At 35.8% G+C, this 27,816-nt stretch overlaps 1 pseudogene; it reads right to left on the bottom strand.

Moving 5' to 3' along the window:
* Nucleotides 1–573: 573 nt before the first annotated feature.
* The window catches only part of LOC114092835 (heat shock protein HSP 90-beta pseudogene), a 45,637-nt pseudogene continuing 18,394 nt past the window's right edge, over nucleotides 574–27,816 (bottom strand).

The following is a 27,816-nucleotide window of genomic DNA, read 5'->3' as shown; positions in this document are numbered from 1 at the left end:
GAGAGTCTCACTTTCACCTTTACTCCATGCAAAGGGGAGACTCCCTGAGCTATGGGGCCAGGGCAGCAGATGAGGGATATTTTGTTTCTCTTGCTATCCTGCTATCCCAGTTCTCTGGGTTTTGTAGGGTTTCCATTTCTTTACTGTTGAATTCTGGTGTTCCCCTGTGGTCATTCATCTCAATATGCAGTTGTCTACCTGTTGTTTTTGTTTCTTTTTCGTGGAAGAGCAGGTGGTTTCTGGGTGCCTCCATTTAACTGTCTGACCTTTTCCTAAGTGAAAAACCTTTCTAAATAATTTTAATATAATTAAGTGAACTATGAATTTTCTTTTTACAAAAATTTGCATAATTTCAGAACAAAACAAACAACAAAAAACAATACATAATTCAATCTTTCTGTCAAATTATGAGGCTTGAGGCTCTTGTTTCCTGCCTTAAATGCAAGGATAGGAGAGAGAAAACCACTAGACTATCTATCAGTAGAGGAAGCCAGGTGGGAGAGGATCATTCAAGGCTACTGTGAGAGCCATGGAGATGCTATACAGAGGGCACATTTTTCTCCGTGGAAACTCCTAATCTACTTCCATGCAAGATGCATCCTCATAACACTTAAGAGGGGGTTATCTCATCAGGAACAGTAGTGCTGGCTTCTTCCCCTGTCACTTCATCTTCGTCAATGCTTAGGCCTGACTTTATCATGCAGTAGATGCAATTGGAGCAAGTCTGGTGATATTCAAGGGAGAAGCAAGAAGAGAACAAGGGTGGTTTCAAGTAATAGCACCATGGGGTCCTTGACAGTCTTGTCATTTTTGTCTGCCTCAGCCTTCTGCCACAATGTCTCCAACATGGGGTGGTCAGGGTTGATCTCCAGGTGCTTTTTGGCCATGATGTAGCCCATTTTACAGTTATCTCACAGTACTTGGGCCTTCATGATCCGCTTTATGTTGGCTGTTTAATCATTGGTGCTGATAACAATGCAGCAGCATGAAGACACAAGCATATTGAAGATTGTCACTTTCTCAACCTTCCTTTTTTTTTTTTTTGGTACCAGGCACTGAGCTTAGGAGCACTTAACCACGAAGCCACATTCCCAGCCCTTTTTTGGATTTTATTTAGAGATGGGGTCTCACTGAACTGCCTGGAGCTTCACTAAGTTGCTGAGGCTGGCTTTGAACTCATGATCCTCCTGCCTCAGCCTTGAAAACCTCTGGGATTATAGATGTGCACCATCACACCCTGCTTTCTCGACCTTCTTATCCAAAGGTTGCATAGGTTCTTGAACTTTGCCATACTCTCCTCCATTTTGTTTTGCTCCTCCTCATCCTCTGGTATCTCTGATCTTTCCTTGGTTACAAAGAACAGGCTCTTCTCATCAAACTCCTTGAACTGCTGCATGTAGTACTTGTTAATAGGCTCAGTCATATATATTATCTCAAAACACAGCTTCTCTACATGCTCCACGAAAGGAGAGTTGGCCACGTGCTCATTTCTATCAATATAATAGATGGACTTCTGTGTCTCCTTTATGCAAAAGACATACTTGGACATAGGAATCATCAGATCTCAAGATTGAGAGGTGTGATACCACAGAAGCTCAGAAAGGCATTGATGGTCAATGGAATTCTCATGAAATCAAAGCTTAAGATATTTAGAGAATGCCTCATGGATTTTTTTTTTTTTTTGAATTCTCCTTATCTCTACCAACTCAGAGAGAAGCCCAGGGAACTTCTTCACAATATTTTTTTTTTCAGATGAATTTCAAGATTTTACTCTGTTGGAGCATTTCTTGGGAGATGTTCAGGGGCAGGCCCTCAGAGTCAACCACACCACAGTTGAGATTCTGTGGTATCAACTCATCCCAGCTGTTCATAACGAACACATGACAGACATAGAGTTTGATGTTCTTCTTCTTGTTCTCAAAGAGGTCAAAGGGAGCCCACTGAGGGATGAACAGCAGTGCCCTGAATTCCAACTCACCTTCCACAGAGATGTGATCGACTGCCAAGTTGTCCTCCCAGTAATTGGTGAGGCGTTTGTAGAACTGTCCATATTCCTCCTGAGTTATATCATTGAGGTTTCAGGGCCAAATGGATTTGGTCTTGTTCACTTCTTCAGAATCAAATATACTGATTTTGAAGAGTTGATCTCAAATGCTTCTAATGCCTTGGACAAGATTCACTATGAGAGCCTGAAAGACCCTTCCAATTTGGCCATGCAGAGAATTTTAGAGAGCTATCTTGTCAGAGTGGAAACACTGTCTAGATTGAATTCATGTGCCATTTATAAAAGGCAGCTGCTTGCTGTCTTCTTAAATGGCAGTAAGTCAATGTTTAGTATTATCAAGTGATCTGATTTTTTAGAAAAAATTCATCTTTTGTTCTAATTTCTAAATTTTGGAAACTAAATAAAAAAAAAATACCTCCTGAGTTAAATTTAACACGTCAGACATCCAGACTCAGTTAATGAAATTCCACTTTACAAACATGGTAAAATGGGGCAGCTACAATTATATTTCTGTTCCGTGCATTGTCTTTTACCCCCTTTGGATTCACTTGTATATTCAGTCACATTTGTTGCTCAGGTCTGGGTTTCCTGTGTATAAGAAGCCTTCTATGAACTAGCCAGCTTCAATCCTGCTGCTTCCAATGCAGTGGATTCTTTATGATCCACTGAAGAACTTCAGCACCATTTTGCCTCCACTGTTGGTCTCATAAAGTTGCCTCATATGATGTAAAGAGACTGGTTTGGATTTGCACAAGTCTGTGTCCTGATCCTAGCTCAGTTACATACTAAGTACGTTTCTGTAATATGTACTTTACACCCCTGTATCTCAGGGTCCTGATTATCATTTCGAAGTCTCAAAAAATACTATAATGATATACCTGCCATAGTGCTTGCCATATAATAGTGCATGTGATAAAATATGCTACCTCTGTTCATAAATTCAAGTGCTCACTTTATGCATCTTGCTCAAATCCTACCATCATCTCAAAGTCCATATACTTCCCCCTCTCTTCGCTGAACTGGCATAGAATTAATTTTTTAATTAGTTTTTTTCCCTCCATGGTAAAATTGTCATTATCTTGAACAATTTTGTTATAATCTGTACCAACTTTTCACTGCTGTAATCATAATATAAATTTCTGAAAGGCAATAAGTAATTTTGAATTTCTTAGATTGTCTCATAGTCATATATTTTCATCTTCCAAAGAAGATGACAACTAGTTTCCTTGGGCCTGTGAACTTTAGGATGGAAAGAAATCTTAGAGAGTATTACTGTAATTGATCATTTTCTTGATGAAATTAAATTCTTATTCATGTGCCTTGTTAAAGTCCCATGGATGGTTTGGGAGAATTGGGGTCAAACACTAAAATATCTAATTTTTGGAATCTTACAATAATATTTATGTGATGGTTTATATCATTTGCTTTGGAGTGAAGTATTTCATTCTGGCTCCACCCCTTACCAGCTGTGTGCCCTAGGGCATGTTAGTAATGTCTATGAGACTCAATTTTTTAATACCTCAAACAGGGTTTAAAATGTGGGATTGTTTTCGCATAAATGAAGTAAGATAGGTAAAGCTTTTGTGCCTGGCACTCAGTATATTCTATGTTGATGATAAAAAAAGAGAATGGAGCTCATGCCCTCAATCTGCTAACTCTGTCATTTAGATAATGGTTGCTATTATCCTTTTCTTTAAAGACTTTGCATATTTTCAAAATTAATAAATTATTTTTCATCCTTTAGTTCTTCAGAAGGAAAAATTTCCATATATATATATATATGTGTGTGTGTGTGTGTGTGTGTGTGTATCTCCCAAGAGATAAGATTTCTAACCCTATAGTTATTTATATGACTTTCCTACAAATTTTCTTTACATTTTTGAGTCTTTTAGCTTCACAACTACAGCTATACCCATTCTTTAATATGAAGCTGATTCTATTTTAATGTAAAGAAAGAATATTACACTCTGTTATAATTCATTGTTTATAACAATTGTCTTAACTATCCCTTGAATGTGAGTTTTTGATTTGTAATTATTTTGCATATTATGAGTTTTTGGGAGTTGTACTACACCACCTTGCTGAAGAGGTATAAAATAACTATTGGTCTGTATTACTGTTTTAAAATGTTGAAATAGTATGAAGCTTTCTTAATACCCCAAAAGACTGAGGGTGCTTTCAACCAAACATGTAAGAATTTTTAGAATGTGGATTCTGAGCTGAGCAATATAACACAGAAGGTCATTCAGAATAGAGATACACTTAGTTTAGAAGCAGCTTTTATTGCCACATAAATATTATGAAGCAACTAAAAACTCAGTAGCCTTGAGCATGTGCTTCCTATTAAGAACACTGGAAGTCCTAGAAGTTGTGGAGAATAGGTTAGGTTTCTCAGCTTCCTTCTTTCTGCTCTTGTTTCCTAACATTTTTTCCCTACTCTTATTAATAATCCATGGCATATAGCGCAAGTGATCAGAGACTCTAAATAACTGTTGAATAAACAAATGAATGAATGAATGATATCTTTCTAACATGTTTTACTGCTCCATTCTTTTTTTCCATTTTAATTTTTTATTTGTTTTAATTAGTTATACATGACAGTAGAATGCATTTATGCAGTTTGATATATCATACATAGATGGTATATAATTTCTCATTTTTCTGAGTGCACATGTTGTAGAATCATATAGGTCATGCAGCCACGTATATACATAAAGTAATAATGCCTTTTTCATTCTACTATCTTTCCTATCCCCACATCCCCTTCTCTCCCCTCCCTTCACTTTCCTCTACCTAATGTAAGGTTAACACTATTCTTCTCTGGAGCCCCCTGAGTTTTATTGTGAATTATCATTGGCATATTAGAGAAAACATTCAGCCTTTGGTTTTGGGGGATTGGCTTATTTCACTTGACATGATATTCTCCAACTCCATCCATTTACTGGCCAATTCTTTTTGTACACATACATGATATCAGTGCACATTATTAGTGTATGGAATTGTTTACATTTTTCTGGTCTAGACTTTTGTGAGAAATGCTTATTATCTTGATACAGAAAACCTAGAATATTTTGAATAGAAGCATGTGGCTTAAGTGAAGAAGTGCTTCAAATATTCCAAACACAATTTGAAGTACTGTTGTTAATTTATGAATGCAGAAGAAGGAAAAGGAAATAAAAGTCTGGCATACAGAAAATAGAGAGTGGACCATTTTCAGCAGTGAAGTTTAGAGAAGATTGGAAACAAAGTGATCAAGTAGGTGAACATAATTTATGAGCATAAGCTTTGGGATCAGAATGATTGAGTTTCTACTGTCTTTATCACTTGACAGCAATGCACTAGCTATGTGCAGACTTCTTTTTAAACTTCTTAGTCAGTGTGGAAGGACTAACATTATAGACCTCATATACTTGTGAGGATTAAAGGGGAATTTTATAAAATACATACTATAGTATCTGGTACATACTAAGGATAATATTGTTTTTATTGTTACTGAATAAAGCCAGAAGATAATCAGGTTTTATGATTTTTTTTTCTTTTCTGGTGAGCTCACATATATCAGGCAAGATCATTGAAAGCATTTTTGCACATAATACTGTCAAATGAATTTGTTTTTTTATTATGGTTTCTGAGATCATAAAGCTGTCAAGCCTTAGTTAAAATACTTCCTCCCCTTTTACTTCCCATTCTTACTTCACCCTTCTTTCCTTCCCTCCTTTTATACTACCAACATTTACAACTTGACAATGTTCCAGACTATTCCAAGCACTGAGAATACTGACTGCATTTATGTATCTGTCTGTCCATCATCTGCTTATCTATCTTAGTTCAGGTTGCTTTATAACAAAATATCATAGCCAGAGCAGTTTAAACTACAGAAACTTATTTTTACAATTCTGGAGGCCAAAGGTCCCATGTCGGCATCAGGATGCCAGCATCAGGTTCTTGGTGAGGATCTTCTTCCTGGCTTTCAGACTGCTGCCTTCTTGTGCTGTATCCTCACATGGTGGAGAGAGGAAGCCAGGAAGCGCTAGTCTCTTTTCCTCCCATAAGAGTACTAATTCCATTATGGCTGCTCCACCCTCATGGCCTTATGTAAACCTAAGCACCTCTCAAAGTTCTCACTCTTCTAATACATTTGGGATTAGGAATTCAGTATATGAGTTTTGGGAGGACATATTCAGCCCCAAATATTCTCTGTCTAAATGCATTTATGAAAAGAGAGTGTCTAATTCTAATGATGTCATCAAAAAACTCCATGAAAGGAAAGTATTTTTTTTAAGTTGTAGGTGGACACAATACCTTTATTTATTCATCTTTTTGTGGTGCTTAGGATCAAACCCATTGCCTCACATGTGTGAGGCAAGCCCTCTACTACTGAGCCACAACCCCAGCCCCCAAAGCAAACTATTTTAAAGGAAGTCTTGGTAGTGTTCTCCAGGTGGTTGGGCAGAGTGGAGAGCTGAGTGACTGAGAGAGAAAAAGGGTGGAAGTGAAGAATTACAGAAGGACAGGCCTGAAACAATGATAGCATTTAAAGGCATTGTTCAAAATAACAAATGGCTTCTCTGAAATATTTGGACATTACCATGACAACCAGAGTATTTTCAGTTGGGGAGTGAAATGATCCAGTCTACCCTCTAGAAGCAGGATATGGTATGGACTAGAGTTCCTATGAAACATATTCTGGGCAGTCAGGTTGAAGAGTAGACAGAAAGAACTGACACAACTCCATCACAGATAAGCCTTCAGTAGTTATTACAGGGTTTTTTAGGCTATGTTGGCCTGGGGAAAGCCAGGAGATGATTTCCTGGGGCGCATGCTTGCCTCTTCTTGGCTTGGGTATGATTCATAATCTCTGCCCTGCCTCCACAGGATACTAAGCATCCCCTTCTCACACTGTAGTTCCAATCAGCACCACCAGTGCTGCAGGGGTCTCATCTCTGGCTCTAGCTCCCCTTGCCTCCCCTTGGTCTTCTTTTTGTAGCTATTTCTGCTAGTTGTGGTCCAAATCCACTACTACAGTCACAGCTTTTGCTGGCTCCACCCCACCGTGGCCCTGGGTGGTGCAAGACCTTCCAAGACTGCTGACTCTATGATGTTGGAAGGCTCCTACTCCTCTGCACTTGCCTGCCCTAGTCTCATTTTATTATGAGTATGGAGTATAAGAAAAGTCATAAACTCTTAACCAATAAAATCAGGATTTCATTCTTAACTCCGACACTAATTCTGTGACACCTTTGGCAGCCTTAGTTTCTTTATTCTTAAAATTAAGAGAATGTTACCTGCCATAAATGGTTATTCTGAAGATTCAATGATTTCACGTAATTAAAATACCTAATATACAGTGTGGCCTGTGGTAACTTCTTATTATCACCACTTAATCCCCGTGATGGGCCGACTTGAATCCCATTTCCACTTTTATCCTCTTCTACCTTTTAAAGCTGACTGTAGTCTTGCTTCCCCAAAGCTCTTACCTTTGGAAAGTTTTTCTTATGGATCACAGGTTACAGAGATCATTTGTACAATTTCAACTGGAACAATGAGTAGAACATTACTGTTGCTCAATACCTGTTAACTTCTCTCCTGTCCTTGTAACTGTAAACTCCCTTTGCGTTACTGTTTCCTTTGGGCCATTTGCCACAGTTTCCTTCCTTTGGTGCGGTATTGCATTCTTTTGTGGAGGTCTGCATCCTAATGTACCCAAGCATGGAACTCAAATCACCCAACAGGACAAAGAGAGAAAGCAATGGATGCCAACAGGGTAGAACTGTGGTTGCAGAAATTAGTGAGATATAACAACTCAGCCTGAAAACAGTTGAAAGGTTATTGTAGATGTTACTTAGAGGTTGCAAGTTCAGCAGTTCTAACCAGGGGTGTTAATATGCTGATTCTAGCCATAAGAAAAGCAGCTTCATGGCTGATGCCCCAAATCAAATGGGACATACCATTAAAGTTTTGAGTCAACACGTACTTAGAGCAGAACCCTAGCCTGTGGCCAGTGTAGGACCTGCATATAGTACTTCTGTCCCCATCCTAGGCGAATGACAGTTGTCAATGGAGATGTAGCTTCAAATACCCTAAAAACAAGGGTTTAAGGAAATGCTCTATACCCAATGAGGCATACCCTCTTAATTAGAAATATAGTCCCTGCAGCCAAATTGTCTGGGTTCAAATCTCAGCTATTCCACTTATTAAATGTGACTTTGGTCAACTTATTAAAACTCTCTGACCTCTGTATCCTTTTCTTTAAAGTCTCATGAAAATAACTACTTTATAGGGTTGTTAGGAGAATTTCATAGGCTGATAAATGCTACAAAAAATGCTGGGTATATTATTGATACTCAACAAATATTAGCTATATTTTTATTACCTCCAATAGGTAGGGAAACCAGGATGAAGCAGTGTCCCAAAGATGTAGTTCACAGATCGTTAGAGAGGAGGAAGAAGAAAATTCTAGGGAACTTTTCAACCTAAGACTCCTGCTTGGTTCAGCGACAATCACATTAGGTTGATGGGGATGAGGTCATTCTTGTCCTTCTATTCCTGATCAATACTGGCTAAGGAGTAGGGCAGATCTGAGACACCAAATGGATACTCATCGATGCCTGCTGGAAAGGCTGGAGAGGGCAGGAGTTCACCTTTCAAACTTCTTGTTGTCATCCTGCAGGTCTTACAGGGGACTGGGGAAGAGCTTTTCCATGTGTCCTAGGTTGACCTCATGTCACATAACAAATATCATGCAATCTTCTTTAGCTGTACTTGAAGCTGATTTGGATGATTGATTTACTACTTTGGATTAATTTCAGCCTAAATTTAAATGAAGAGCAAACATTTCACATTGATGGAATCACAATGCTTTGTTCCTTAGGAGTACATTTAAACGGGGCAACAAGTACACTTTATGCTCTACATAAAAAAGGTGATGGTAAATAGTCTAAATTAGATAATGTTAGGTAAACACTCTTAGTTCAGTCTCCAGCCCAGAAATAACATGTAAATTCAAATTTTTTTTTATATTGCTGCGAATGCATTTGAGACTTTGATGTTTCTAAACTACCAGTGATATCATTAAAGTACAGAATTACTTTCTTAGCAGTTCTGGTGATTTGACTATTAAAGTGCTTAAGTTAGATTATAAGCTAGCAAATATTATAATATACCTTATTAAAATGTTTTAATTTCAATTGTAATAGGGAAACATGGTTGTGATTTCAAGCATCACACATTTTGGATTTAATTTTGTAGTTTGCTACATTTGCCTAGCTAATCTTTGGTATTAATCTCCTTTTTCAAAACCCTGTTTTGCTCTGGGTAAAAACTTGTAAATTATTTCATTTTTGTATAAAAAATCTATGTTTATCTTTGATACACAGAAATTCTACTTTGGTTTTCCTATTGAGTATGTGTATTTGATCCATGAGCTTTTCAAGCCTGAATTGCAGAAAAAAAAATCTGAAATAAATATATTAGATTAGGTCAGCTGATATGATCCAACAGTGTGGTTTATATTTCAATATATGTGTTATTGTATTTTTAATGGTAATATATTCCCATAATTTTATCTTCTGAATGTTTAATAAAGATGCTTTAATAGAATATAGGAAATTTCAGTGTGTGTTTGTGTTTTAAACTAATGTTATATTTTTGCACTGTGTGTTAACTTTTCAACAAAAGTTGTGCATATTTTTTCAGGTAAGTTAAAACAAACAACTTGAATATTTTATTTTTTTAATTGATTTTATTTTTTTAAATACATGACAGCAGAATTCATTACAATTCTTATTATACATATAGAGCACAATTTTTCATTTCTTTGTATATAAAGTATGTTCATTCCAATTCATGTCTTTATATATGTACTTTGTTTTTTGTTGCATTACAATTCTTATTACACATTTATACCATAATTTTTCATATCTCCGTTTTTATATAAAGTATGTTTACACCCAATTTGTGTCTTCATACATGTACTTTGGATACTGATGTTCATCACATTCCACCATCCTTGCTAATCCCCTGCCCCATTCCCTAATCCCTCCCATTCCTCTTCCCTATCTAGAATTCATCTATTCCTCCCATGCTCCCCCTCCCTACCCCACTATGAGTCAGCCTCCTTATATCAGAGAAAACATTTGGCATTTGTTTTTTGGGGATTGGCTAACTTCACTTAGCATTATTTTCTCCAATGCCATCCATTTATCTGAAAATGCCACGATTTTACTCTCTTTTATTGCTGAGTAAAGTTCCATTGTGTATATATGCAGCATTTTTAAAATCCATTCATCCACTTAAGGGCATCTAGGTTAGCTCCACAGTTTAGCCATTGTGAATTGTACTGCTATAAACATTGATGAGGCTGGGTCCCTGTAGCATGTTGTTTTTAAGTCCTTTGGGTATAGTCTGAGGAGAGGGATAGCTGGGTCAAATGGTGATTTAATTTGGAGATTTCCAAGGAATCTATATACTGCTTTCCATATTGGCTGCACCAATTTGTAGTCCCACCAATAATGTATGAGTGTACCTTTTTCCCCACATCCTCTCCAACACGTATTGCTGTTTGTCTTCATAGTAGCTGCCATTCTGACTGGAGTGAGATGATATCTTAGAGTAGTTTTGATTTTCATTTCTCTATTTGCTAGAGGTGATGAGCATTTTTTCATATATTTGTTGATTGATTGTATGTCCTCTTCTGAGAAGTGTCTGTTCAGGTCCTTGGTCCATCTGTTGATTGGGTTATTTGTTTTTTTGGTGCTTAGCTTTTTGAGTTCTTTATATACCCTAGAGATTAGTGCTCTATCTGATGTGTGAGGGGTAAAAATTTACTTCCAGGATATAGGCTCTCTGTTCACCTCACAGATTGTTTCTTTTGTTGAGAAGAAACTTTTTAGTTTGAATCCATCTCATTTATTGATTCTTGGTTTTAATTCTTGTGCTATAGGAATCTTATTAAGGAAGCTGAGGCCTAATCCTACATGATGAAGATTAGGTCCTACTTTTTCTTCTATTAGACGGAGAGTCTCTGATTCCTAGGTCCTTGGTCCATTTTAAGTTAAGTTTTGTGTATGGTGAGAGATAGGGGTTTAATTTCATTTTGTTGCATAGGATTTCCAGTTTTCCCATCACCATTTGTTGAAGATGCTATCTTTTATCCACTGCATGTTTCTGGCAACTTTGTCTAATATAAGATAACTGTAATTAAACAAACTTGAATATTTTGGATTACAAATTTGATCTGTCCTAGGGAATGCTATCCTCAAGGCCATCTCTAATAGTTTCAAGTTATGACTAGATGTTAATGCATAAATTTAAACAATGATATATTTTCATATGTGTATATTGACCATTCTTTGATACCTATGCAGAAATTTTTCTTAGGAAATATTTTATTAAAAACTTTCTCATTTATAAAATATATATTACCTTATGTTTGCATATTACTACATTTGGAGCCACAGTGCCTATCTTAGAATTTAAGCTCCACCACTGTCGTGATCACTCTTGGGAACGTTAGTTAACCTCTTCTGAGCCTTAGTTTTACTTTATGACATGAGAATAAGAATACTACCTACCTTACAATTAAATTATGAGGAATATATGATTAAATATATACAAGGTGATTAGGAGAGTGCCTCAAACAGGACCATCGAATTGTTTGGTTGTTTCCTTGATAATTTGGGGAATATTAGAAAATATATAAACATGTGGAGGAGATTTTTATATAGAGCAATTTTGATAATATCCCTTTGCAAAAATTACTAAGAGTCTCCCTGTGATTAGATTTTACACTGATTTCCAATGAATAAAAGAAAACTTTGTATTGATCAGCATAAGATCATTCAAAGAATGGTTTAATATCTAAGTAAAAATTGCTATATTGAACTCTAATCCTTAAATAATGGTTAGTGTAGTTGTAATTCTCTGCTACTCTCATTGCTATGTCTTAGATGAAAGACACCAGTGGAAACTAGCTCCCAGTTCTAAGTCAGCAAATGCAGGCTACGGATTACTCAGTAAGGGGGCTCTTCCTGATGGCCATGGGTCAGGGCTGTAGAAGAGCAATGTGAGAAGCTGCTTGGGGCTGGGGATGCTGCAGGTCACAACACCATTGTTCCTAGAGACCTAACTTGCCCCTTTGCACTTCTGTGAAAAACAAATGGGGGTGCAGCAAGAGTCAATCATGGTCCAAAAACAGCATTAACATTATGAATGTATCTCATTTCTATCACAGAGAAAACTGCTCAGATTAAGAACTGTGATCATCTCTTATCTTGGGGTCAAAAATGTAAAAAAAGGTTGTGGGTTTGCCCCACTTTTCTTTTTAAAATACAATGTATCCAATATGCCTGGTTCAAAAAATAGTAACCATACTGACGGGCTGGGTAAAGTCAGACAGCCTACTTTACAATTCATTTCTACATATACTTTTAATTTTCAGTTTACCACTCTTCCAGCTGCAGGTGTGGCTTGTGTGACACACATTTATGTCAAAAATGCATCATTTGGTTTACTCATTATTTTCTCCTGCAAACTATCCTTTATTCTTAGTTAATATTATCACTGTTCATCCACTTTTAAGGTTATAAATCTCTGTTCTATTCAACGTCCCACTTTTTTCCCGCAGTAAATCCATTGATTTAACCTACTGTGTGTCAAATGTTGTTCTGGGAAGTTGGGATACATCAGTGATGTAAGTGGTGGAAGTAATAATCACACGCATGCACACACACAAACACACATCACTTCCTAACTGTTCGATTTCCTAGCTCTCTCAATTTATTTTTCCTTACCCCTTTAATAAGATCATTTCTGTGAATGCACTATTGTGGACTATTTTCCACTATGAATTACTATATCTTAGCTGGTCTCCACTTTGTCATTTCATTTGCTTCTTTAGTTACTTCTAAAACACAGGGTTAATCATGGCATTCCTCTGATTATAAGGGCCATGGGCCTTATCATTTGTCTCCTGATTTCAGTCAGGCTTTAGCCCCTTCTATTATCCAACTCTACTTCCTTCCTGACAACTGTGGTTATATCTTCTCTGAGCTGCTATGCCAGTGTTCAGCAGAACTGCTCATACCTCACTGAGAAAATAGAAGCAACAACACAGGAGAGTTTCCCTCTTCTTATCCTTAAAGCTATTGCCTTCTATAAAAGAATGTTGTATTCATTGTCTTCCTTTAAAGCCAACTAATGGCCAGGACTTCCAATTATGCTTCAGAGCCCAGCTTCTCTCAATCTTTTCCAGCCTTTGTTTTTGAAATAATTATATGATGTTTCTTTTTTTCTAGTGGATCCTTGTTATCTGTATTTGACATACTTTTTCTTCCATTCTAGTAGAGTATTCTCACATATATTTGATATGCTTTCTGTCATTCTGTCATTAAAAAAAAAACTCTATCCCTTGTACATTTTCCTAAAGATGTTATTTCCTGTTACATCAAATTGTTATTTAACTGGCTCTCTCCATTCTTCTCCCACCAATCACTCATCAATAAACTCTAGTCTAGCTTCCCCCCACCTTCAATCCCTCCTTTTTCTCCTCTTTTTCCTTATCATTGTTGTGATGTCAGTAATAACCACATTGCCAAATTGATTGAACCCTTTCTGCCCTCATCTTAATGTAGCACTCTGGAACATCCAGTATGATTCACTATGCCTTCCTTGAAAATCGACTTTCTAGACTACTTGTCTTTATCAGTCTCTTTGTTGCTGATTGGTCCTTCTCCTCTACTTAAAATCATTAGTGTTCATATCTTTTCCCTAGGTGACTTCATCTAGTCAAGGTGATTCAAATGCTAATAATTAAAAAAATTGAACATCTTCATCTCTACCCAAACACTGAGAACCAGGATTATACATCCAGCTGTTTCTTGGATATATCCATTTGAATGCTAATAGGGTTCCCATTCCTCGGGCCTCTTCCTCCAGCAGTATTCCTCATCTCAATAAGTGGTACCATCATCTACCCACTTATGCAAGCTCCAAGCCTAGAAGAAATTTGTGATTTCTTTCTGTTTCCCTCTCATTTCCTTTTCACAGACTCCATCAATGTGATCAAAATGTATTTTTATTTTTTTGCTTTGGCACATGCTCCCATTTTTTTTCTTTATTAAATTATTTATTTATTCTAATTTGTTATACATGATGACAGAATGCAATTCATTTCATATTACACATATAGAGCATAATTTTCAAGTCACTGGTAGTACACAAAGTATTTTCACACCATTCATGTCTTCATACAGGTACTTAGGGTAATGATATCTAACTAATTCCACCATCATTCTTACCCCTTTGCCCCCTCCCTTTCCCTCCCTCCCCTTTGCCCTATCTAAAGTTCCTCCATTCTTCCCATGCTTCCCCCCTCCCATTGCCATTATGAGTCAGCATCCTCATATCAAAGAAAATGTTCAGCCTTTGTTTTTTGGGGATTGGCTTACTTCACTTAGAAATAGAAAAAGCAATCATGAAATACATCTGGAGAAATAAGAGACCTAGAATAGCCAAAGCAATCCTTAGAAAGAAGAAAGAAGCCGGTGGAATTACTATTCCAGACCTTAAACTATACTACAGAGCAATAGTAACAAAAACATCATGGTATTGGCACCAAAATAGACCTGTAGACCAATGGTACAGAACAGAGGACACGGGCACTAACCCACATAACAACAGAAATCTTATATTAGAAAAAGGAGCCAAAAAGTTACCTTGGAGAAAAGATTGCCTTTTCAACAAATAATGCTGGGGAAACTGAAAATGCACATGTAACAAAATGAAATTAAACTTCTATCTCTCATCATTCACAAAACTTAACATAAAGTGGGTGAAGGACCTAGGAATTAAACCAGAGACCTTGCACCTAATGGAAGAAAAAGTAGGCCGAAACCTCTATCATGTCAGATTAGGTGCCAACTTCCTTAATAAGACACCAATATTGCAAGAATTAAAACCAAGAATCAGTAAATAAGATGGATTCAAACGAAAAGTCTTCTTCTCAGCAAAAGAAACAATCATTGAGGTGAAAAGAGAGCCTACAACTTGGGAGCAAATTTTTACCACTTGCATATCAGATGAAGCACTAATCTCTAATCTCTAGGGTATATAAAGAACTCAAAAAGCTAAACATAAAACAACAACAACAGCAACAAATAACCCAATCAATAAATGGGCTAAGAACTGAATAGACACTTCTCAGAAGATGATATACAATCAATCAACAAATATATGAAAAAATGTTCATCATCTCTAGCAATTAAAGAAATGCAAATCAAAACTACTCTAAGATTTTACCTTACTCCAGTCAGAATGGCAGCTGTTAAGAATACAAACAACAATAAGTGTTGGTGAGAATGTGGGGAAAAAGGCACACTCATACACTGCTGGTGGGATTGCAAATTGGTGCAGCCAATCTGGAAAGCAGTATGGAGATTCCTTGGAAAACTGGGAATGGAACCACCATTTGACCCAGCTATCCCACTCCTGGGTCTATACCCAAAGGACTTAAAAACAACCTATTACAGGGATGCAGCCACATCAATGTTTATAGCAGCACAATTCACAATAGCTAAATTGTGGAACCAACCCAAAATGTATTTTTATTAAAATATTAATGTATATTAATTGTGTAACATAGTGGATTGAACTACGACATTTTGATACATGCATATATTATGCTTGATCATGTCCATCCTCCCTTCTCCCCTCTCTCAAAGTGTATTTTAAATTTATATGTTTTCCATCTACATTGCCATTACCTTGTTCTAAACAATGATCTTATTCTGCCAGGACAATTGTGTAGTTTCTGGACTATTATTTTTGTTTTCTCTGTTATTCCTGTCCACATAGTAACCAGAGTGATCGCTGGTAAAATATACATCCAATCATGCTGCCCCTTGAATAAAAACACTTAGATGTTTTCCAACTTCATCTAGAATAAAGTCCAGGACATTTTCTGCAAAGGCTCTGTATAATTTAGCCCCTGAATATCTTTGATATCATCTCCCATTATTTCCCCATCCCAGCTTACTCCTTTCTAGCCATACCGTCTCCCTGAATTTACCAAACTGTTTTTCAGCACAATCATCTGCTATATTCCAGGGATTTTCTGGGTGCTTGAGATACACCAGAAAGTAAAACAGGTACAATTCTCTAACTTCAAAGGCATACTTGGTGAATGAGACACACAGTAAATAAAAACTACAAAGGAAAATAAATTCCATATATAAGGAAGGACACAAGTGCGAGAGAGAGAGAGAGAGAGAGAGAGAGAGAGAGAGAGAGAGAGAGAGAATATGAATGAGCAGAGTAAGAAGTTTTGAGAGTGGTAAGGAATATTCTGAAAATCATACTTTAAGGAAATGAGCATCTCCCAAATGTATTTGATTATAGAATTCTTATTATGATCTTATGGAACTAACCTTGTAGGGAAGGCAATTTAGGACATTATGGTCAACTGACCTTCCCTTCTCCCACCACAAGGCAAGTGCGTCATTTTATAGGGTAGAAACTTGCATCTCACAGAAGTGATTAAGTCACAAATCCTTCCTAGAATTTTAAAAGTTGATTATGAGAATTTTGATGAGATAATCAGTTGAATATCTGGTATATTTGACAGTTGAAGTAGCTTCTCTACATGACACTATTATTTCCAGGAAGAGTCACAGAATAAAACAAATAAAAATAATGTTATAATAATTTTTCTATTGATTTTTGCATGTATAAACATGTCAATAAAAAGTAAATAAATATGTATGACATTACAAATGGAGAAAAGTAATGGGTTAATGCTTTTAAAATTACATTAATGTTTTCTTTTTTTAAAAAAGTAGGTGATCTGTTCATATCCTAATTCTTATGGGCTGAATGTTTATTTCTCTACAAAATTCATATGTTGAAGCCCTAAATCCTATGTGGCTATATTTAGAATAAGGAAGTAATAAGGGTTAAATGAGGTTATACAATGGAGGCCTGATATGATTAAATTAATGTCCTTCTAAGAAGAGACACCAAAGATACCTCTGTCTCTCTATGTCTGTCTTTCTGCCACGGAGAATACACAGGAAAAAGGCCATGTGAGGATATAACTTACTGGTGGCCATCTGCAAGCCAGGAACATGGGTCTCATCAGAAACCAAATTGATTGGAACCTTTATCTTAGACTTCTAGCCTATAGGAACTATACAAAAATAAATTTCTGTAGTTTATCCACACAGCATATTGTATTCTGTTATGACAACCCTGAGAGGACTAGCACGTTGATATGTTATCTATTGTAGTACACATATAAATCGCATCTCCTGTTATTTAGCCTTAACTTTTGCAAATTTGTCAACAGCTTTATCAGTTGATTATTTATATATTCTTATCAAATAGGCTATATAACCAGATTTGTCAGTTTATCTTACTAATAATGACTGAAGAATACTTTTAAAATTTTAATTTCAAAAGTTTTTGTCACACAGAACAACAAATATAAGAGTAGAAACATCATCATAAGTATAAATATTTGGGCTAAATTAATTAAAAAACCCTCTTGTATTATATAGTCCAGAAATTTCAAACACAAATGAAAATTTCAAGTGGTCTTATAGAATGTCAGAATTGAAATAACTCAAGTCCTATATTTCATCCTTTCTATTACTAGGGTCATGATTTTTTTTCGAATCTACTGTTTAAGGAGTATGTGGTTCCACAGGGGCTGGAAACAGCATTCAAAGAGAGCTTGAATGACTCAAAACTATTATGAAGTTACTCTCATAATGAATACATGTAGTTGTGTCTACATGTATTGAAGATGGATTGGAAGTCTGAGGATTCTTTGAATTAATGTTAATGCAAACAACATTTATTAAAGATAAGTAATAACAAATAATATATGTTTTTAAAACTCTACAGTAATCTATACAATCAATTAGAATCTAGAGTAACAAAAGTGTTTTCAAGGAGTGGAGTATTTATTACTGACATTCTTTAGAATTACTGGCAAGCTTTGATTATAAAAAGCATGTTAATTTAATATCAGTTTTATCATTGCTTATAAATTCTCCACAGGCAAAGCACTTTTTTTTTTGTGTACCAGGGATTGAACCCCAGGGAACTTAACCACTGAGTTACATCCCCAACCCATTTTAGATCTTGTTATATTTTATTTAGAGACAGGCTTTCACTAAGTTGCTGAGGCTGGCTTTGAACTCAGAAACTCCTGCCTCAGCCTCCAGAGCTGCTGGGATTACAGGCACGAGTCACTATACCTGACAGCACTTCTTCATTCTACTTCCCTGCCCTCAGTTAATCCTTGGTAACAAGGATATTGGTCAACATTTACTGAAAACCAGTGGGTTAGGGCACACTTAATCATTGTAATGAATACATCAGCTCATAGAGTGTGATTATCCTAATCAACTTTTCCAGCATGTTTTATGGTGGTTTTCTGACTAGAAGACTTGGAGTCGATTGTTCAATTCCATTAACAAGTTGAGCAAATGGTATTGTATGTGATGAAAGAGAACAATCCCTGGAGGTAAAGGTCAGTCTTTCTGGTTTCTTTCTACTTATTGATCCCTAGGACTTGCAAGTCTATTTTACTTTCTTCATAATGGTTTCCCTTGTTGGTTGGTAAAGTCAAAATATGTAACACTGGTAAAAGCAATCATATTGTTTTCCTAAATCTATGTTATTATTACAGAAGGTACACTTGTAGTCTACTTTTTTTTTACACTTGTTTTTTTGGCAGATTTTGCTGTGAAATAGAATAATAAAAATTATTTTACCTTTAATACAGATGCTAGAGGGACATTATTTTTATGTTTTCTTTTCTAGCCTTATTTTTATCATGAAAAGAGAGGCTATTTAATCTCTTTTTCTAATTTTCTGTTATTATTAAATATATAACCTTGGAAAAGATTAGGTAGTTTAATTGTTCCCTATGTTGTATTACTTGAAGAAACCCTGCCTGAGAAACCCTTCTTCTTACTTGAAGAAACACCAATATCAGCCCATATTTTTCAACTTATTAACTTGTCTGCTCCACTCAGCTTTCTCTCTCCTACAGGGCCCCATCTGCAGTTTTAACAATATTGATGGTTAATTCTACGAAGAGTAGTTTAAACTGCAAAACAGAACCCAGAACTGAGCTGCAGAGTGGCCATATGCTCAGAGACATCCCTACAGCATAGAAAGAAATGTTTTCTTGAGATTTTCTATTATTTTGTTGAAAGATAGTCTGGAAGCTTCTGCCCTAAGTGGTTCTGGAGGGCCATAGTAATAAGTTAGATGGTTGTAAACGTGTAATAAAAATGACCCAGTTTAGGCCCTCAGAGTGACTGTATGTTAGGCAGCTGGACAGCGGGGTAGTTCTCAAACTCAAAAGGGATATTGTGCCGTCTTCCATATAGTTTGTTGCTTTTTCATTTGAAACTATTTTTTGGGGGGTCCTGAAGTTTTGCTGCTATATTACTGTGCCTAGCAATGTGAATATTTGCCATATCTTTGCAATATAGAAAAGCACTGGGTTTGGAATTATTTCCATCACTTATGAGTCATGTGACCTGAAAAGTGGCTTATTTTTAGTTATTTATAAAATGCTGCTCAAGATGGTTTTAAAAATCAAAGAGGAAAAAGTATATGAAAATTAACTGGTACAAGGCATCAAATCAGTATGGAATTTAAAAGATAATGTTAGGTTTTAAGAACTTCCTAGGTCAATGGAATATCTGTATTCACAGTTGTCTGATTTTTTATTCTTGAATTATTTGGTATTTTAAGGTCAAAAAGTGACTCTCACCTATGTTTAATAAAACAAGTATCCCAAGTATGGATGAGCATGTATAGTTTAATTTTTTAAATTATTTTTCCTAAGTTAGCTAAAATGAGGTAATTATATTTTAGTGTCTTTAGAACTAATATGGAAAGTTAGTCATTTAATACTGTATTTATTGAAGACATTTAGAAAGAATTTATTTCAGTGTGTGTTTTTATTGCTAACAGACTATTTTAAAAATAAAAGGAAAAGCAAGATTATAGGATTAGATAGAATAATTCAAAATAGGATACAATATCAGTATTAGAGATTATTTTCTTAATTCTCCCCAAATAGAAAGCACCTTTATCCCACTAATGACTGAGACAGTAATTAGATATTAATAATAATAAAAAAAAACCAGTGAATCCATTGGTCTGATTTTCCTGCTGTTGTAGTTTACAATGTTATAGAACTATTTTATGACCATATTCACAGTTACTAGTATATGGTTTACAAAATGTTTATTAAAATATTAATTCCATGGAATTAAAAAGTCATTTTATTAGTGTTATGTTGGGAATATTGGGAATTAAGAAAAAAATTACCAATATTCTTACCCTCTATCATTTAATCAAAGTTTTGTTTTCTGCTTCTTCTAGACATTTTATAGTTCCTATCCCAGTTCTATCATCATCATTTGGTATTTTTATTGACCTCTTACCTTGGCCATTTTAATGATAACTTTGCTATTTTCTCTTTCTGCAGTCTATTCTTCTCCAGTCACTGTTTCTCAATGTAATCATCCATTTAAAATAATCTATTTTTTTTAAATATATCTTATCTATTAGGATCCCATTCTTATGGGATGGTGGGATTCACTGTGGTGTTTTCATGTATGCACATGGGAAAATTATGTCCGATTTCATTCCACTATCTTTCCTTTTCCTGTCCCTCTTCCCTTCCCTCCTTGGATTCTGCTGTCATATATAACTAAAAAGAACAATAAATAAATAAATAAATAAGAAGCTAGAAAAAACAAACAAATCCAATTCTAAATTAGTAGAAGAAAAGAAATAATAGAGATCAGAGTGGAAGTAGATGAAATAGTAACTAGTAAAAAGAGAAAATATCAACAAACCTGAATGTTGGTGCTTGGGAAAGAAAGAAAATTGACAAAACTAGCTAGACTAAGAAGAAGAGGGAAAATGACCAAATGAATAAAATCAGAAATAAAAGAGTAGATATTACAAAAAAATTAGATTGTCCATTTGTCATTGAATATCATTATGTGGTTTTCTAGCACCTAGAAGAAAAAGACTAAACTTATTATATATATAAATATTATATATATATATATATATATATATATATATATATATATAAATATATATATATATTTATACCCTTTTATAATGGTCCCAGCTTTTCATGAGTGATGTGTTCCAAGCACCGAGTGCCTAATGGATGTAAGGCACTCAAAGCATTTTTAAAAATTTATTTCTTACATACATGACAATAGTGAAATTCAAAGCATTTTTGATGAATGAATGAATGAGCCTCCTCTTTCAGAATCCTTCCTTCCTTGCCTTCCTGCCCTCTTCCCCATTTCCACACTCAAATCTTTCTTTGCCTTAAAATTGACATGATTTTTTTTTCTACCAGAGTGCCAAGTGTTTTTATATTTAAACCTGCAGAGAGGGCTTAAATAAAATGGATTAAGGGATTTTGGCTGTGAGACTCAGCAAGGATGAGTTGGGGCCCTAATCAAGCGTGGGAGATGGTTGGCATAGTGACGAATTACAAAACAGGAGACTCATAAAGGCATGATAAAAGTACAATGGTGTTTATCACTGGAGTTTTATTTTAATCCTGACCTTGTTGTTGATTAATGTTATGATTCTAGAAGAGCATATTCTAGTAAATGAAATAATAGTGCTTGATAATGATGAATTGGAATTATTTCTCTCTCAGGAGAAACCCCCCAACATTTTGGAAGAAATTATTTTAGAATAGGAATGTGATGAGCACAGAGCAGTTTTGAGAGAGAAGTGAGTTTTGGGGAGGATGCTTTAAGAACGGAGTGCTGTCCTTTTACTTTTTAGGGATGAGCTACTCATAAATGCAGACCTGGGGATTTCAGGATAACAGGGGAAGGCATGCTGGACCTTACGTATAGAAAGGAAACTTTGATAGTATAAATGGAAGGGTATATAAACTAAGAGTAGAAGAAAGACTAATAACAGGAATATCAACTCAGTGCAGCCAACTGTGTGTGTGACATTTTCTTACACAGCATATAGTTATAGGGTCAAAGTAATTCAATGGAAAAAAAGTAAAGAAAGGATGAGACTAATGAACCCCCAAAGTATTTTCTTTTCTATTTCTCCTCTAAGAAGGAGCTAGATTGGTTTGATTTTCTGAATAATTGTCCAATAGTTTTCCCCTGATTACTAAACTACTAAAGATTAGTATATTATTTTTCTTCTTTAATATCTGTTTTATTCTACAAAAGACCTTAACAAAAGCATTTTTTACCTATTTTTAAGTATTAAATTAAGAAATACTTATTAGATAAATATTTTTATATTATGATAACCACATAAGATCAATATTCATAACAAAATGTTTAGTGTACAGTAAGCAATAGGTACAATGTGGTAAGCAGATCATTAGAACTTATTTATCTTTTAATAGTAATTGATATTTTATATCTGTGTAATAGCAACTTTTCATTTCCTTTTCCCCTCAGCTCAAAGCAGCCACTATTCTCATCTGTATCAGTTTGACTATTTAGATACTCATGTAAATGGAATCGTGAGTATGTGTCTAACTGTGACTGGCTCATTTCACTTAGCATAAAGTTCTCAAGTTTCATCCATGTTTTATATGTCAGGATTCCTTTCTTTTTTTAAAGGCTTGATCTGTCAATTGACATTTAGGTTTTTTCACATCTTTGGTACTTACCATGATTAATGCTGCAACGAATACAATAGTACAAGTAAATCGTTGAGAATCTTATTTCAGTTCTATTTGGATAAATTACTGAGAAATGGTATTTCTGGATCATATGGTAGTTTTAGTTTTAATTTTTTTGAGAACACTCCATACTATTGTCTATAGTGGCTGCACCATTTAACATTTGTACCTGGATTTAATCTACTTTGAGTTGATTTTTTTAGTCTGGTACAAAATAAAGGTTTAATTTAATTTCATTTGTTTTTATGTGAAGATCCTTCCCTCATTGTGTATTCTTGGCATGCTTTCAAAGATCAGTCAGTTGACCGTGCATGCATGGGTTTATTTCTATGCTCTCTATTCTCTTTCATTAGTTTAGATGTCTGTCTTTATGCTAGTATCATATTGTAATCACAGTAGCTTTTTAATATCTGGAAGTCTGATCTCTCTAGTTGCTATTCTTTCTTGTTTTGTCTATTTGGGATTCATTGTAGTCCTTTATAAAAATTAAAGAATTAAAAATATATTTCTGTAAAAATGCTACTGGGATTTTGATATAGATTACAATGATTCTGTATATTGTTTAGGGTAGTATGGACATTTAAAAAATATTTAGTCTTCCAATTCATGAACACAGGGTGTCTTAATTTATTTGCCTTTCCTTTCTTTCCTTCATTAATGATTTTCAGTTTTCAATGTACAGATCTTTCATCTCTTTGTTTGAATATTGTTATGGTTTAGATATAAGGTAGTCCCCAAACTGTGAAACTCCAAATAAATTTTTCCTCTAATTATTCTTGTCAGATCTTTTAGTTACAGAAGAGAAAAAGCTGACTAAAATATATTCTTAGGTATTTAAAGACAGAGAAGAATTTACTATTGCCATTTTTTCAATTGCTTTCTGTTGGGTAGTTTTTTCTGTTCCTCTTTCAGTTTTCTCTTGTGGCTATTTAATTCTATTTATTTATTTGTCTTTGTATTTAAATGCTTTGAGTTATTTTCTCTTTTGTGTATTTTACAGACTGGGGGAATATCCTCACCAGTCAGCTGAGGCAGAGATTTGGGGTCCTCTCAAACCTACTGGTCTAGCGCACTGTCTTTGTTCTCAGTAGCTATCTAATACACATGCCAGGTCTCACCAGTGCTCTGAGACAGGTAAAATAGAAATTAGTACTTCTTGCAGCCCCTAAAATGTTGTAATGTTAGGCAGGTGGTCTGACTCTACAAGGAGAAGTTGGGATCTGTTTTGCATTTTTGTTTTTTGCCCCCTTGCTCTGCTCATAGCCAGGGTGAAGGACCAATGTGAGTGTAATCACATTACTTCAAATCTTAGTCTTTGTTCTTGGTGTTGTTATGCCAGATTCGTGGGACCCCAGTAGACCTCCAGGAGCTGAATCCGATGCAATCACACAAGAGTCTTTATTGCAAGCTCGAGCCTGGATTCACAACGGTTCCTGATGCAGGGGTCCCAGGGAGTGAGTCCCGGTCCTTTTTGCAGTGAGATTTTATAGGTTTTGGGGGGATACTCCATGCGTCACAACATCACACAGCAAGTCATTCCATACCGTGGGAAAATCAAACAACAACTCTTAACATTGATTAGCACATTCAATGACGGGAACAAGTTGGGTAGGGTGATTGGTTAGTACAAGAGGGGGATTCGTTTGAACTGATTGGTTTAGGCCACGAGGGGTGTACGTGCTAAACTACATGGTTTCCCAACATGTTATCAACCACCATAAACTACTGGGGGGTCATCTGGCATTCCAGGTATTTTCCCTGTCTTATGCTGATTGGAGGTTGCTAGGGGTTGCTATGGGTCCTCACCTAGCCTGACTGAGTCAGGGACACCTGGTGCCACAGACCTCTCCTGTTATTTACAGACAAACAACTCAGCAGGGCGGGTATGTGCTTAGGAGTGCTCTGTGGGTTTTTCCAAGGACAAGGGTCATGCCCCCTTCCTTAGGACAGGCCTTGAGGTAGAAGCTGCTATTATTTATTTATTTTTTAAAATGGAGTCACATCAGTTTCTCAGTGTCCCCAGGTATCTAGAGTATGCCATCTCCTATTTGTATTTTGAGACCCATGAGACCAAAACCAGTCCCTTGGTCAGCCCTTAAAAGTTGGAAGGTATGGTTTAATTCTTTTCCTCCCCAGGGAGAAAGTTGCCTCTGGAGGTTTCTTCCTGATCATATGGCCCTGGGTCAACTGTAGGAATTATGATGAGAGTGTATCTCAAATATTTTGCTGGCCTTGATAGGACTGGTTTTATACCTAATCAAGAGGCAGTAATCTCTGGATTCCTCACAAATGGAATTTGTCCTTGTATTGTTGATTCAATGAGTCTGTGGGAGGAAGAAGGGCCCAGAGTTTCCTATTCTTCTATTTTGCTGATGGTACTCCTTCCATTCACCTATTTTAGTCTTCATGAGACATTCTACTTGTTAAAAAAGCATTTAGTGACCTGCATAGAATTTACTGAGGTTATAAATTATCTTCCAACTCTCCATTGTTACTCAGTAATGAAGCCTGGGTGTCTCACTAACCCAATCCAAATGATGTATTCATACTCCTAGCCAGAAATATATCCTTCCTGAGAATTCAGAAGAATATGTTTTTTTTTTCTATTTTATTTCAAAACGATTAAATCTGAAAACCTTATTTTAGTACTTATGTAATAATAGTAAGCAGTATATTAGAAGGCAAACTTTTTGGTTTTTCGCCAAAGATTCATTTTAGTGTTAATAACTGCCTGATTTACAGAAGAATCAAAGCAAAATTGCGTGGGCTCTCTCTCGTCCAGTGAGGGGGTCCACGAAACAGGGTAGAGGAGACTGTGGCTGCGGAGTTGCTAATCAAGACCTCCGGAGACCAAGCAAGAAGGAGGTCTGATTTTATTGTGCAATTACTATATATATATATATATATATATATATATATATATATATATATATAAAATCAGGCAGTAACTAAGCAGATTTTAGGCAGCCACCAATGCAATATCTGCTAACTGTCCTTGCAGCAACCAATCAAGGAGTGGGCCATGGAGCAAATGCAGGAACTGCAACACATGGCCTCACTTCCAGGGCTGTGCCTACGGGGTAAATGGAGTGCCGCTCACATGCCTAGCAAGAAGGGAGTGGCCTGCCACTCAGATGCCCTTAACGTATGCCATGTATGCAGTACTCTATGTACTTGTCCCCACACAAAACAACGTGTACAAAAGCTGATGTGAGCTGCAAAGCTCCACCCAAATGTAAGACAGTGGTAGGATGATTTAGGCATACATCTGGATATAAGTTTTATTTACTTTTAGATATTCATTTATCTAGCCACCATACTGAGGTATGCAACATTTTCTTTTCCTTTCAATTATGTTTATTTAAAGAACACATGAAAAATGATTTTTTGTCTCTTTCTTTTGGTTAGCATTTCCTTTGCTCTCTTCCTTCCCTTCATGCCACTGATCTTTCTTCTTTCCATTTACAACCTACTTTTGTTTTTTTATTACTATCCTGTGGCTGCCAGGACCTCTGTGCCACCCCTACACAAGCACATATGAAAGTTCTGTCAAATTCATCCCACTCTTCTTCCCCTTTCCCACCCCTTCTTCCCCCTCCTCAGTCCTCTTTGTCTACTCTACTTATTTTTTCCCTCTATTTTGGTGAAATTCCCTTTCCCCTTTCCCTCCTTCTGTCTCTCTCTCTCTCTCTCTCTCTCTCTCTCTTTCTCTCTTTTTCTTTTTTAAAAAATGTATTCCCCTAGCTCATTATTTTGGATTAGCTTCCAGATATCAGAAGAAACGCTCAACCTTTGACTTTTTGGGACTGGCTTATTTCACTTAGCATGATGTTCTCCAGTTCCATCCATTTACTGGCCAATGCCATGATTTCATTTGAAGAATGATTTTTAGGATTCTCTTAGAACTCAAAACTGAGGAAACTTAATTTCTAATCAAATTTCAACTAGTAATATTTGTGTAATGAAGGATATAGAAACCATCAATTTTTTTAACTTTTAAAATTTGTCTTCATTAGTTATACATGACAGTAGAATGCATTTATGTAGTTTAATATATCATACATAGAAGGGATATAATTTGTCATTTTTCTGAGTGTACATGTTGCAGAATCATATTGGTCACATAGTCACATATATACATAAAGTAATAATATCTGTTGCATTCTATCATTCCTACCCATATCCCCTCCACTCCCCTCCCATCTCTTCCCTCTACCTAATCTCAGGTAACACTATTTTTCCCTAGTGCCTCCTGCCTTATTGTGAATTAGCTTCTGCATATTGGAGAAAACATTTGGCCTTTAGTTTTATGGGATTGGCCCTTATTTCACTTAGCATGATATTCTCCAACTCCAACCATTTACCGGCAAATGTCATAATTTCACTCTTCTTTAAAGCTGAGTTATATTCCATTAAGTATATATACAACATTTTCTTTATCCATTCATCTATTGAGGGATACTTAGGTTGGTTCTAGAGTCTAACTATTGTGAATTGAGCTGCTATAAACATATCCTCTCTGATAGTGACTACAGAAAAATCAAAAGTAAGTGGCAAAATGTAAATATTTTACTTTTATTTTATTTTGCTTAGTGGGCATTGAACCCAGAGGTGCTTTACCACTGAGCTACATACCTAGCCCCTTTTCTTTTTTATTTTAAGATAACGTCTCATTAAGTTGCTTAGGGCCTCTCTAAGTTGCTGAGTCAGGTCTGGAACTTAGGATCCTTCTGCCTCAGCCTCCCTAGCCTCTGGGATTACAGGTGTATGTCACCCCAACTGGCAAAAACATAAATATATTTAGAAATATGCCTTACTAACAAAACATTCAGGAAAGTAAAATAATTAAAAACTTTTAAAAACATCTTTGCTGTGTGAAGTAGAAAGATGGCTCTTTAAAGATATTCATATACTAGTCGTTAGAATCTATGACTATGTTATGTTCCATGGCAAAGAAGAATTAAGGTTATAGGTAGAATTATAGTTGCCAATCAACCCACCTTCAAGTAAGGAGTTTATTCCCAGGCAGATCCAGTGTATTCATGATAATCCTTTAAGTATAAAAGAGAGAAGAAGAATCAGTGTAAGA

The sequence above is a fragment of the Marmota flaviventris genome, chromosome 7, assembly GCF_047511675.1.
Source record: "Marmota flaviventris isolate mMarFla1 chromosome 7, mMarFla1.hap1, whole genome shotgun sequence".
Lineage (NCBI taxonomy): Eukaryota > Metazoa > Chordata > Mammalia > Rodentia > Sciuridae > Marmota > Marmota flaviventris.
This window is presented reverse-complemented; position numbering and strand designations above follow the sequence as displayed.